Source organism: Bombina bombina, chromosome 9, assembly GCF_027579735.1.
Source record: "Bombina bombina isolate aBomBom1 chromosome 9, aBomBom1.pri, whole genome shotgun sequence".
NCBI classification, from domain to species: Eukaryota; Metazoa; Chordata; class Amphibia; order Anura; family Bombinatoridae; genus Bombina; species Bombina bombina.
The window spans coordinates 271,041,299-271,055,544 of record NC_069507.1 but is presented as its reverse complement, the minus strand read 5'-3'; the positions used below and the strand labels follow the sequence as shown (position 1 = coordinate 271,055,544).

At 44.9% G+C, this 14,246-nt stretch overlaps 1 protein-coding gene across 1 annotated transcript in view; it reads left to right on the top strand.

Moving 5' to 3' along the window:
- The window catches only part of LOC128640316 (alpha-2-macroglobulin-like protein 1), a gene marked incomplete in the record, with an annotated part of 543,542 nt that overhangs the window by 108,766 nt on the left and 420,530 nt on the right, over positions 1 to 14,246 (top strand).

Sequence of the window (14,246 nt, the reverse complement as noted above, 5' to 3'; positions counted from 1 at the left end):
CAATTACCCCTGTGGGTCTTTACCCCAGCTACCTCCATGTGCTCTGCAGGCTGATCCTGAGTCTCCGCTACCTGGGAGTTGGGGTACATGACTGTGGCAGTGCCTCCACCTGACTGGGCATCCAGGGCAAGAATGGGTTTCCCAGACAGGAACATAATAAATAACTACAACACACACAGTAATAACAGTAAAACAGTATGAACATGTATTAAAGGATTATGGTAAATAAAAATAAGGCAAGAAATACAGTGGCTAACTAACACACCGACTCTCTCTAACCAGGCCCAGCACCCTCCCAAACCACCTGCGAACCCACCCTCAGACTTCACCCTAATGGCTGATGGGTACCAGTTGGTGCACAGAAGTGTTGGGGCCCTTTAAGGTAATCCACATGCATTTAAACAGTTGCAGCTCATAGGAAACTGCAATCCACAGGAAGAGCTGTTTATAAGTTTATGTGATGGACAGAATGCCCTGTCAGTATGACAAGGAGAGAGGATACTTCTTACCACTAAACAGGATTCTGCACAGGCTGAAAGAAAACTCCAAGATCTGCCAGTCATTTACTTTGTCTGCATTCTTCTCCACAGCTCTCTAACAGGGCCAGACTGCAGCTGGCAGCATACACTAAATCAGCAGATCAGAGGAATGCTGTTACTTTACACAAGATGAAGTCTGCAGCTCTCTCACAGGGTCAGACTGCAGCTGGCAGCAAACACTAAATCAGCAGAGGAATGCTGTTACTTTACAAGATGAAGTCTGCAGCTCTCTAACAGGGACAGACTGCAGCTGGCAGCATACACTAAATCAGCAGATCAGAGGAATGCTGTTACTTTACACAAGATGAAGTCTGCAGCTCTCTCACAGGGTCAGACTGCAGCTGGCAGCAAACACTAAATCAGCAGAGGAATGCTGTTACTTTACAAGATGAAGTCTGCAGCTCTCTAACAGGGACAGACTGCAGCTGGCAGCATACACTAAATCAGCAGATCAGAGGAATGCTGTTACTTTACAAGATGAAGTCTGCAGCTCTCTAACAGGGACAGACTGCAGCTGGCAGCATACACTAAATCAGCAGAGGAATGCTGTTACTTTACAAGATGAAGTCTGCAGCTCTCTCACAGGGACAGACTGCAGCTGGCAGCATACACTAAATCAGCAGAGGAATGCTGTTACTTTACAAGATGAAGTCTGCAGCTCTCTAACAGGGACAGACTGCAGCTGGCAGCATACACTAAATCAGCAGAGGAATGCTGTTACTTTACACAAGATGAAGTCTGCAGCTCTCTCACAGGGTCAGACTGCAGCTGGCAGCATACACTAAATCAGCAGATCAGAGGAATGCTGTTACTTTACACAAGATGAAGTCTGCAGCTCTCTCACAGGGTCAGACTGCAGCTGGCAGCATACACTAAATCAGCAGATCAGAGGAATGCTGTTACTTTACACAAGATGAAGTCTGCAGCTCTCTCACATGGTCAGACTGCAGCTGGCAGCATACACTAAATCAGCAGATCAGAGGAATGCTGTTACTTTACACAAGATGAAGTCTGCAGCTCTCTCACATGGTCAGACTGCAGCTGGCAGCATACACTAAATCAGCAGAGGAATGCTGTTACTTTACACAAGATGAAGTCTGCAGCTCTCTAACAGGGACAGACTGCAGCTAACAGCATACACTAAATCAGCAGATCAGAGGAATGCTGTTACTTTACAAGATGAAGTCTGCAGCTCTCTAACAGGGACAGACTGCAGCTGACAGCATACACTAAATCAGCAGAGGAATGCTGTTACTTTACACAAGATGAAGTCTGCAGCTCTCTCACAGAGTCAGACTGCAGCTGGCAGCATACACTAAATCAGCAGATCAGAGGAATGCTGTTACTTTACACAAGATGTAGTCTGCAGCTCTCTCACAGAGTCAGACTGCAGAAAACAGCAAACACTAAATCAGCAGATCAGAGGAATGCTGTTACTTTACACAATATGGAGTCTGCAGCTCTCTCACAGAGTCAGACTGCAGCTGGCAGCAAACACTAAATCAGCAGATCAGAGGAATGCGGTTACTTTACACAAGATGAAGTCTGCAGCTCTCTCACAGGGTCAGACTGCAGCTGGCAGCTTACACTAAATCAGCAGATCAGAGGAATGCTGTTACTTTACACAAGATGAAGTCTACAGCTCTCTCACAGGGTCAGACTGCAGCTGGCAGCTTACACTAAATCAGCAGATCAGAGGAATGCTGTTACTTTACACAAGATGGAGTCTGCAGCTCTCTCACAGGGTCAGACTGCAGCTGGCAGCAAACACTTAATCAGCAGATCAGAGGAATGCTGTTACTTTACACAAGATGAAGTCTACAGCTCTCTCACAGGGTCAGACTGCAGCTGGCAGCTTACACTTAATCAGCAGATCAGAGGAATGCTGTTACTTTACACAAGATGAAGTCTGCATTTCTCTCACAGAGTCAGACTGCAGCTGGCAGCAAACACTTAATCAGCAGATCAGAGGAATGCTGTTACTTTACACAAGATGAAGTCTACAGCTCTCTCACAGGGTCAGACTGCAGCTGGCAGCTTACACTAAATCAGCAGATCAGAGGAATGCTGTTACTTTACACAAGATGAAATCTGCAGCTCTCTCACAGGGTCAGACTGCAGCTGACAGCAAACACTAAATCAGCAGATCAGAGGAATGCTGTTACTTTACACAAGATGTAGTCTGCAGCTCTCTCACAGGCTCAGACTGCAGCTGGAAGCATACACTAAATCAGCAGATCAGAGGAATGCTGTTACTTTACACAAGATGAAGTCTGCAGCTCTCTCACAGAGTCAGACTGCAGCTGGCACCATACACTAAATCAGCAGAGGAATGCTGTTACTTTACACAATATGGAGTCTGCAGCTCTCTCACAGGGTCAGACTGCAGCTGACAGCAAACACTAAATCAGCAGATCAGAGGAATGCTGTTACTTTACACAAGATGAAGTCTGCAGCTCTCTCACAGGGTCAGACTGCAGCTGGCAGCAAACACTAAATCAGCAGATCAGAGGAATGCTGTTACTTTACAAGATGTAGTCTGCAGCTCTCTCACAGGGTCAGACTGCAGCTGACAGCAAACACTAAATCAGCAGAGGAATGCTGTTACTTTACACAAGATGAAGTCTGCAGATCTCTTACAGGGTCAGACTGCAGAAAACAGCAAACACTAAATCAGCAGATCAGAGGAATGCTGTTATTTTACACAAGATGAAGTCTGCAGCTCTCTCACAAGGTCAGACTGCAGCTGGCAGCAAACACTAAATCAGCAGAGGAATGCTGTTACTTTACACAAGATGAAGTCTGCAGCTCTCTCACAGGGTCAGACTGCAGCTGGCAGCATACACTAAATCAGCAGATCAGAGGAATGCTGTTACTTTACACAAGATGAAGTCTGCAGCTCTCTCACAGAGTCAGACTGCAGCTGGCAGCAAACACTAAATCAGCAGAGGAATGCTGTTACTTTACACAAGATGTAGTCTGCAGCTCTCTCACAGGGCCAGACTGCAGCTGGCAGCAAACACTAAATCAGCAGATCAGAGGAATGCTGTTACTTTACATAAGGACTGAATGGCCTACTTCAGGATACCAGTAAAGTAACACACACCTAACCAACTTTATTACTCCCCTCTTTCCCCTGAAATAAAAACACAACGCCAAGTTGGGAGGAAGAACCGCAGCCCGCATTTATTCAAATGGCTAGTGCGCATGCTCGCACTAGCAGGTTACTAAGTAACCAACAGCATATGCAAATATGCCGGCGCGCATGAGTTCCTATCCATAACTCCTACTTTGGGAGGTAGTGGCCCAAATAATTCGAGATATGGCGAAGTCCCCCGGATGACTCCGCCCCTTCAGGTGTTATCCAAGAGGGTTAGGATGATTTTATCCGGTCTGCCTTCTTGCGAGGAAAAGGCACCCTAGGCCCGGCCCTAGTGACGTCGCCTTTCCTCCAGCCTGACCAATCACTCCACCCCAAGGCTACAAATTTAGGCCACTACCTCTCGCCGCTAGAGCAACTACAACTCCCGCCCTTAAGGGGCCCAGCTCTTGACGGCCGAAAGAACCGAATAAGAGGCTGGTGGAGGTCCAAACTTACGAACACGGGCTTACCTAAGGCTAGCTCAACTAAACCTACCCCTGCCGTGTTAACTAATGCCGAACTTCAGCCGCAACTCATGCGCAAATAGGGGAGGGGGGGTGGGCAGCTCCAACTTCTATCAGGAAACCGGAGGAAAGAGGCAGAATCTTCCAGAACATCAGTTCTTAAACCCTGAGGTGAGTCACTCCCCTTAAGCTGCAACATTGTTGCAACTCCATCTTTCTCTTTACATTCCTATCCTTGCCAGACCACAGCCCTTAATACGCTCCATTCCCACTAGGGGTCACTACACTATCACAAGATGAAGTCTGCAGCTCTCTCACAGGGTCAGACTGCAGCTGGCAGCAAACACTAAATCAGCAGAGGAATGCTGTTACTTTACACAAGATGTAGTCTGCAGCTCTCTCACAGAGTCAGACTGCAGCTGGCAGCAAACACTAAATCACCAGATCAGAGGAATGCTGTTACTTTACACAAGATGAAGTCTGCAGCTCTCTCACAGAGTCAGACTGCAGCTGGTAGCATACACTAAATCAGCAGATCAGAGGAATGCTGTTACTTTACACAAGATGAAGTCTGCAGCTCTCTCACAGAGTCAGACTGCAGCTGGTAGCATACACTAAATCAGCAGATCAGAGGAATGCTGTTACTTTACACAAGATGTAGTCTGCAGCTCTCTCACAGAGTCAGACTGCAGCTGGCAGCAAACACTAAATCACCAGATCAGAGGAATGCTGTTACTTTACACAAGATGAAGTCTGCAGCTCTCTCACAGGGTCAGACTGCAGCTGGCAGCAAACACTAAATCAGCAGAGGAATGCTGTTACTTTACACAAGATGAAGTCTGCAGCTCTCTCACAGGGTCAGACTGCAGCTGACAGCAAACACTAAATCAGCAGATCAGAGGAATGCTGTTACTTTACACAAGATGAATTCTGCAGTTCTCTCACAGGGTTAGACTGCAGCTGGCAGCATACACTAAATCAGCAGAGGAATGCTGTTACTTTACACAAGATGAAGTCTGCAGCTCTCTCACAGGGTCAGACTGCAGCTAACAGCAAACACTAAATCAGCAGATCAGAGGAATGCTGTTACTTTACACAAGATGGACTCTGCAGCTCTCTCACAGGGTCAGACTGCAGCTAACAGCAAACACTAAATCAGCAGATCAGAGGAATGCTGTTACTTTACACAAGATGAAGTCTGCAGCTCTCTCACAGGGTCAGACTGCAGCTGACAGCAAACACTAAATCAGCAGAGGAATGCTGTTACTTTACACAAGATGAAGTCTGCAGCTCTCTCACAGGGTCAGACTGCAGAAAACAGCAAACACTAAATCAGCAGATCAGAAGAATGCTGTTACTTTACACAAGATGGAGTCTGCAGCTCTCTCACAGGGTCAGACTGCAGCTGGCAGCAAACACTAAATCAGCAGATCAGAGGAATGCTGTTACTTTACACAAGATGAAGTCTGCAGCTCTCTCACAAGGTCAGACTGCAGCTGGCAGCAAACACTAAATCAGCAGATCAGAGGAATGCTGTTACTTTACACAAGATGAAGTCTGCAGCTCTCTCACAGGGTCAGACTGCAGCTGGCAGCAAACACTAAATCAGCAGATCAGAGGAATGCTGTTACTTTACACAAGATGGAGTCTGCAGCTCTCTCACAGGGTCAGACTGCAGCTGGCAGCAAACACTAAATCAGCAGATCAGAGGAATGCTGTTACTTTACACAAGATGAAGTCTGCAGCTCTCTCACAAGGTCAGACTGCAGCTGGCAGCAAACACTAAATCAGCAGATCAGAGGAATGCTGTTACTTTACACAAGATGAAGTCTGCAGCTCTCTCACAGGGTCAGACTGCAGCTGGCAGCATACACTAAATCAGCAGAGGAATGCTGTTACTTTACACAAGATGTAGTCTGCAGCTCTCTCACAGAGTCAGACTGCAGCTGGCAGCATACACTAAATCAGCAGAGGAATGCTGTTACTTTACACAAGATGGAGTCTGCAGCTGGCAGCAAACACTAAATCAGCAGATCAGAGGAATGCTGTTACTTTACACAAGATGAAGTCTGCAGCTCTCTCACAGGGTCAGACTGCAGCTAACAGCAAACACTAAATCAGCAGATCAGAGGAATGCTGTTACTTTACACAAGATGGACTCTGCAGCTCTCTCACAGGGTCAGACTGCAGCTAACAGCAAACACTAAATCAGCAGATCAGAGGAATGCTGTTACTTTACACAAGATGAAGTCTGCAGCTCTCTCACAGGGTCAGACTGCAGCTGACAGCAAACACTAAATCAGCAGAGGAATGCTGTTACTTTACACAAGATGAAGTCTGCAGCTCTCTCACAGGGTCAGACTGCAGCTGGCAGCAAACACTAAATCAGCAGATCAGAGGAATGCTGTTACTTTACACAAGATGAAGTCTGCAGCTCTCTCACAGAGTCAGACTGCAGCTGACAGCAAACACTAAATCAGCAGATCAGAGGAATGCTGTTACTTTACACAAGATGAAGTCTGCAGCTGGCAGCAAACACTAAATCAGCAGAGGAATGCTGTTACTTTACACAAGATGGAGTCTACAGCTCTCTCACAGGGTCAGACTGCAGCTGGCAGCATACACTAAATCAGCAGATAATCATAAGAGGAATGCTCTTACTTTACACAAGATGAAGTCTACAGCTCTCTCACAGAGTAAGACTGCAGCTGGCAGCAAACACTAAATCAGCAGATCAGAGGAATGCTGTTACTTTACACAAGATGGAGTCTGCAGCTCTCTCACAGGGTCAGACTGCAGCTGACAGCAAACACTAAATCAGCAGAGGAATGCTGTTACTTTACACAAGATGAAGTCTGCAGCTCTCTCACAGAGTCAGACTGCAGCTGGCAGCAAACACTAAATCAGCAGATCAGAGGAATGCTGTTACTTTACACAAGATGAAGTCTGCAGCTCTCTCACAGGGTCAGACTGCAGCTGGCAGCATACACTAAATCAGCAGAGGAATGCTGTTACTTTACACAAGATGTAGTCTGCAGCTCTCTCACAGGGTCAGACTGCAGCTGACAGCAAACACTAAATCAGCAGATCAGAGGAATGCTGTTACTTTACACAAGATGGACTCTGCAGCTCTCTCACAGGGTCAGACTGCAGCTGACAGCAAACACTAAATCAGCAGATCAGAGGAATGCTGTTACTTTACACAAGATGAAGTCTGCAGCTCTCTCACAGGGTCAGACTGCAGCTGACAGCAAACACTAAGGCCTAGATTTGGAGTTCGGCGGTAAAAGGGCTGTTAACGCTCCGCGGGCTTTTTTCTGGCCGCACCATAAAATTAACTCTGGTATCGAGAGTTCAAACAAATGCTGCGTTAGGCTCCAAAAAAGGAGCGTAGAGCATTTTTACCGCAAAAGCAACTCTCGATACCAGAGTTGCTTACGGACGCGGCCGGCCTCAAAAACGTGCTCGTGCACGATTCCCCCATAGGAAACAATGGGGCTGTTTGAGCTGAAAAAAAACCTAACACCTGCAAAAAAGCAGCGTTCAGCTCCTAACGCAGCCCCATTGTTTCCTATGGGGAAACACTTCCTACGTCTGCACCTATCACTCTAACATGTACCCCGAGTCTAAACACCCCTAGCCTTACACTTATTAACCCCTAATCTGCCGCCCCCGCTATCGCTGACCCCTGCATATTTTTTTAAACCCCTAATCTGCCGCTCCGTAAACCGCCGCCACCTACGTTATCCCTATGTACCCCTAATCTGCTACCCCTAACACCGCCGACCCCTATATTATATTTATTAACCCCTAACCTGCCCCCCACAACGTCGCCGACACCTGCCTACACTTATTAACCCCTAATCTGCCGAGCGGACCTGAGCGCTACTATAATAAAGTTATTAACCCCTAATCCGCCTCACTAACCCTATCATAAATAGTATTAACCCCTAATCTGCCCTCCCTAACATCGCCGACACCTAACTTCAATTATTAACCCCTAATCTGCCGACCGGAGCTCACCGCTATTCTAATAAATGTATTAACCCCTAAAGCTAAGTCTAACCCTAACACTAACACCCCCCTAAGTTAAATATAATTTACATCTAACGAAATAAATTAACTCTTATTAAATAAATTATTCCTATTTAAAGCTAAATACTTACCTGTAAAATAAATTCTAATATAGCTACAATATAAATTATAATTATATTATAGCTATTTTAGGATTAATATTTATTTTACAGGCAACTTTGTTATTATTTTAACCAGGTAAAATAGCTATTAAATAGTTAAGATCTATTTAATAGTTACCTAGTTAAATTAATAACAAATTTACCTGTAAAATAAATCCTAACCTAAGTTATAATTAAACCTAACACTACCCTATCAATAAAATAATTAAATAAACTACCTACAATTACCTACAATTAACCTAACACTACACTATCAATAAATTAATTAAACACAATTCCTACAAATAAATACAATTAAATAAACTAGCTAAAGTACAAAAAATAAAAAAGAACTAAGTTACAGAAAATAAAAAAATATTTACAAACATAAGAAAAATATTACAACAATTTTAAACTAATTACACCTACTCTAAGCCCCCTAATAAAATAACAAAGCCCCCCAAAATAAAAAATTCCCTACCCTATTCTAAATTAAAAAAGTTACAAGCTCTTTTACCTTACCAGCCCTGAACAGGGCCCTTTGCGGGGCATGCCCCAAGAATTTCAGCTCTTTTGCCTGTAAAAAAAAACATACAATACCCCCCCCCCAACATTACAACCCACCACCCACATACCCCTAATCTAACCCAAACCCCCCTTAAATAAACCTAACACTAAGCCCCTGAAGATCTTCCTACCTTGTCTTCACCATCCAGGTATCACCGATCCGTCCTGGCTCCAAGATCTTCATCCAACCCAAGCGGGGGTTGGCGATCCATAATCCGGTCCAGAAGAGGCTCCAAAGTCTTCCTCCTATCCGGCAAGAAGAGGACATCCGGACCGGCAAACATCTTCTCCAAGCGGCATCTTCGATCTTCTTCCATCCGGAGCGAAGCGGCAGGATCCTGAAGACCTCCAGCGCGGAACATCCATCCGGACCGACGACTGAACGACGAATGACTGTTCCTTTAAGGGACGTCATCCAAGATGGCGTCCCTCGAATTCCGATTGGCTGATAGGATTCTATCAGCCAATCGGAATTAAGGTAGGAATTTTCTGATTGGCTGATGGAATCAGCCAATCAGAATCAAGTTCAATCCGATTGGCTGATCCAATCAGCCAATCAGATTGAGCTTGCATTCTATTGGCTGTTCCGATCAGCCAATAGAATGCGAGCTCAATCTGATTGGCTGATTGGATCGGCCAATCGGATTGAACTAGATTCTGATTGGCTGATTCCATCAGCCAATCAGAAAATTCCTACCTTAATTCCGATTGGCTGATAGAATCCTATCAGCCAATCGGAATTCGAGGGACGCCATCTTGGATGACGTCCCTTAAAGGAACAGTCATTCGTCGTTCAGTCGTCGGTCCGGATGGATGTTCCGCGCTGGAGGTCTTCAGGATCCTGCCGCTTCGCTCCGGATGGAAGAAGATCGAAGATGCCGCTTGGAGAAGATGTTTGCCGGTCCGGATGTCCTCTTCTTGCCGGATAGGAGGAAGACTTTGGAGCCTCTTCTGGACCGGATTATGGATCGCCAACCCCCGCTTGGGTTGGATGAAGATCTTGGAGCCAGGACGGATCGGTGATACCTGGATGGTGAAGACAAGGTAGGAAGATCTTCAGGGGCTTAGTGTTAGGTTTATTTAAGGGGGGTTTGGGTTAGATTAGGGGTATGTGGGTGGTGGGTTGTAATGTTGGGGGGGGGGGTATTGTATGTTTTTTTTTACAGGCAAAAGAGCTGAAATTCTTGGGGCATGCCCCGCAAAGGGCCCTGTTCAGGGCTGGTAAGGTAAAAGAGCTTGTAACTTTTTTAATTTACAATAGGGTAAGGAATTTTTTATTTTGGGGGGCTTTGTTATTTTATTAGGGGGCTTAGAGTAGGTGTAATTAGTTTAAAATTGTTGTAATATTTTTCTTATGTTTGTAAATATTTTTTTATTTTCTGTAACTTAGTTCTTTTTTATTTTTTGTACTTTAGCTAGTTTATTTAATTGTATTTATTTGTAGGAATTGTGTTTAATTAATTTATTGATAGTGTAGTGTTAGGTTAATTGTAGGTAATTGTAGGTAGTTTATTTAATTATTTTATTGATAGGGTAGTGTTAGGTTTAATTATAACTTAGGTTAGGATTTATTTTACAGGTAAATTTGTTATTAATTTAACTAGGTAACTATTAAATAGATCTTAACTATTTAATAGCTATTTTACCTGGTTAAAATAATAACAAAGTTGCCTGTAAAATAAATATTAATCCTAAAATAGCTATAATATAATTATAATTTATATTGTAGCTATATTAGGATTTATTTTACAGGTAAGTATTTAGCTTTAAATAGGAATAATTTATTTAATAAGAGTTAATTTATTTCGTTAGATGTAAATTATATTTAACTTAGGGGGGTGTTAGTGTTAGGGCTAGACTTAGCTTTAGGGGTTAATACATTTATTAGAATAGCGGTGAGCTCCGGTCGGCAGATTAGGGGTTAATAATTGAAGTTAGGTGTCGGCGATGTTAGGGAGGGCAGATTAGGGGTTAATACTATTTATGATAGGGTTAGTGAGGCGGATTAGGGGTTAATACATTTATTATAGTAGCGCTCAGGTCCGCTCGGCAGATTAGGGGTTAATAAGTGTAGGCAGGTGTCGGCGACATTGAGGGGGGCAGATTAGGGGTTAATAAATATAATATAGGGGTCGGCGATGTTAGGGCAGCAGATTAGGGGTACATAGGGATAACGTAGGTGGCGGCGATTTGCGGTCGGAAGATTAGGGGTTAATTATTTTAAGTAGCTGACGGCGACGTTGTGGGGGGCAAGTTAGGGGTTAATAAATGTAATACAGGGGTCGGCGGGGTTAGGGGCAGCAGATTAGGGGTACATAAGTATAACGTAGGTGGCGGTCAGCAGATTAGGGGTTAAAAAATTTAATCGAGTGGCGGCGATGTGGGGGGACCTCGGTTTAGGGGTACATAGGTAGTTTATGGGTGTTAGTGTACTTTAGGGTACAGTAGTTAAGAGCTTTATAAACCGGCGTTAGCCAGAAAGCTCTTAACTCCTGCTATTTTCAGGCGGCTGGAGTTTTGTCGTTAGAGCTCTAACGCTCACTTCAGAAACGACTCTAAATACCGGCGTTAGGAAGATCCCATTGAAAAGATAGGCTACGCAAATGGCGTAGGGGGATCTGCGGTATGGAAAAGTCGCGGCTGAAAAGTGAGCGTTAGACCCTTTAATCACTGACTCCAAATACCAGCGGGCGGCCAAAACCAGCGTTAGGAGCCTCTAACGCTGGTTTTGACGGCTACCGCCGAACTCCAAATCTAGGCCTAAATCAGCAGAGGAATGCTGTTACTTTACACAAGATGAAGTCTGCAGCTCTCTCACAAGGTCAGACTGCAGCTGGCAGCAAACACTAAATCAGCAGATCAGAGGAATGCTGTTACTTTACACAATATGGAGTCTGCAGCTCTCTCACAGGGTCAGACTGCAGCTGACAGCATACACTAAATCAGCAGATCAGAGGAATGCTGTTACTTTACACAAGATGAAGTCTGCAGCTCTCTCACAGGGTCAGACTGCAGCTGACAGCATACACTAAATCAGCAGATCAGAGGAATGCTGTTACTTTACACAAGATGAAGTCTACAGCTCTCTCACAGAGTCAGACTGCAGCTGGCAGCTTACACTAAATCAGCAGATCAGAGGAATGCTGTTACTTTACACAAGATGTAGTCTGCAGCTCTCTCACAGGATCAGACTGCAGCTGGCAGCATACACTAAATCAGCAGATCAGAGGAATGCTGTTACTTTACACAAGATGAAGTCTGCAGCTCTCTCACAGGGTCAGACTGCAGCTGGCAGCAAACACTAAATCAGCAGAGGAATGCTGTTACTTTACACAAGATGAAGTCTGCAGCTCTCTCACAAGGTCAGACTGCAGCTGACAGCAAACACTAAATCAGCAGATCAGAGGAATGCTGTTACTTTACACAAGATGAAGTCTGCAGCTCTCTCACAGGGTCAGACTGCAGCTGGCAGCAAACACTAAATCAGCAGAGGAATGCTGTTACTTTACACAAGATGAAGTCTGCAGCTCTCTCACAGGGTCAGACTGCAGCTGGCAGCAAACACTAAATCAGCAGATCAGAGGAATGCTGTTACTTTACAAGATGTAGTCTGCAGCTCTCTCACAGAGTCAGACTGCAGCTGACAGCATACACTAAATCAGCAGATCAGAGGAATGCTGTTACTTTACACAAGATGTAGTCTGCAGCTCTCTCACAGAGTCAGACTGCAGCTGACAGCATACACTAAATCAGCAGATCAGAGGAATGCTGTTACTTTACACAAGATGAAGTCTGCAGCTCTCTCACAGGGTCAGACTGCAGCTGGCAGCATACACTAAATCAGCAGAGGAATGCTGTTACTTTACACAAGATGTAGTCTGCAGCTCTCTCACAGAGTCAGACTGCAGCTGACAGCATACACTAAATCAGCAGATCAGAGGAATGCTGTTACTTTACACAAGATGTAGTCTGCAGCTCTCTCACAGAGTCAGACTGCAGCTGACAGCATACACTAAATCAGCAGATCATAGGAGTGCTGTTACTTTACACAAGATGAAGTCTGCAGCTCTCTCACAGAGTCAGACTGCAGCTGACAGCATACACTAAATCAGCAGATCAGAGGAATGCTGTTACTTTACACAAGATGAAGTCTGCAACTCTCTCACATGGTCAGACTGCAGCTGGCAGCATACACTAAATCAGCAGAGGAATGCTGTTACTTTACACAAGATGGAGTCTGCAGCTCTCTCACAGAGTCAGACTGCAGCTGGCAGCATACACTAAATCAGCAGAGGAATGCTGTTACTTTACACAAGATGAAGTCTGCAGCTCTCTCACAAGGTCAGACTGCAGCTGGCAGCAAACACTAAATCAGCAGATCATAGGAATGCTGTTACTTTACACAAGATGAAGTCTACAGCTCTCTCACAGAGTCAGACTGCAGCTGGCAGCATACACTAAATCAGCAGAGGAATGCTGTTACTTTACACAAGATGAAGTCTGCAGCTCTCTCACAAGGTCAGACTGCAGCTGGCAGCAAACACTAAATCAGCAGATCAGAGGAATGCTGTTACTTTACACAAGATGAAGTCTGCAGCTCTCTCACAGGGTCAGACTGCAGCTGGCAGCATACACTAAATCAGCAGATCAGAGGAATGCTGTTACTTTACACAAGATGAAGTCTGCAGCTCTCTCACAGGGTCAGACTGCAGCTGGCAGCATACACTAAATCAGCAGAGGAATGCTGTTACTTTACACAAGATGAAGTCTGCAGCTCTCTCACAAGGTCAGACTGCAGCTGGCAGCAAACACTAAATCAGCAGAGGAATGCTGTTACTTTACACAAGATGAAGTCTGCAGCTCTCTCATAGGGTCAGACTGCAGCTGGCAGCAAACACTAAATCAGCAGATCAGAGGAATGCTGTTACTTTACACAAGATGAAGTCTGCAGCTCTCTCACAGGGTCAGACTGCAGCTGGCAGCATACACTAAATCAGCAGATCAGAGGAATGCTGTTACTTTACACAAGATGAAGTCTGCAGCTCTCTCACAGAGTCAGACTGCAGCTGGCAGCATACACTAAATCAGCAGAGGAATGCTGTTACTTTACACAAGATGTAGTCTGCAGCTCTCTCACAGAGTCAGACTGCAGCTGACAGCATACACTAAATCAGCAGATCAGAGGAATGCTGTTACTTTACACAAGATGTAGTCTGCAGCTCTCTCACAGAGTCAGACTGCAGCTGACAGCATACACTAAATCAGCAGATCATAGGAGTGCTGTTACTTTACACAAGATGAAGTCTGCAGCTCTCTCACAGAGTCAGACTGCAGCTGACAGCATACACTAAATCAGCAG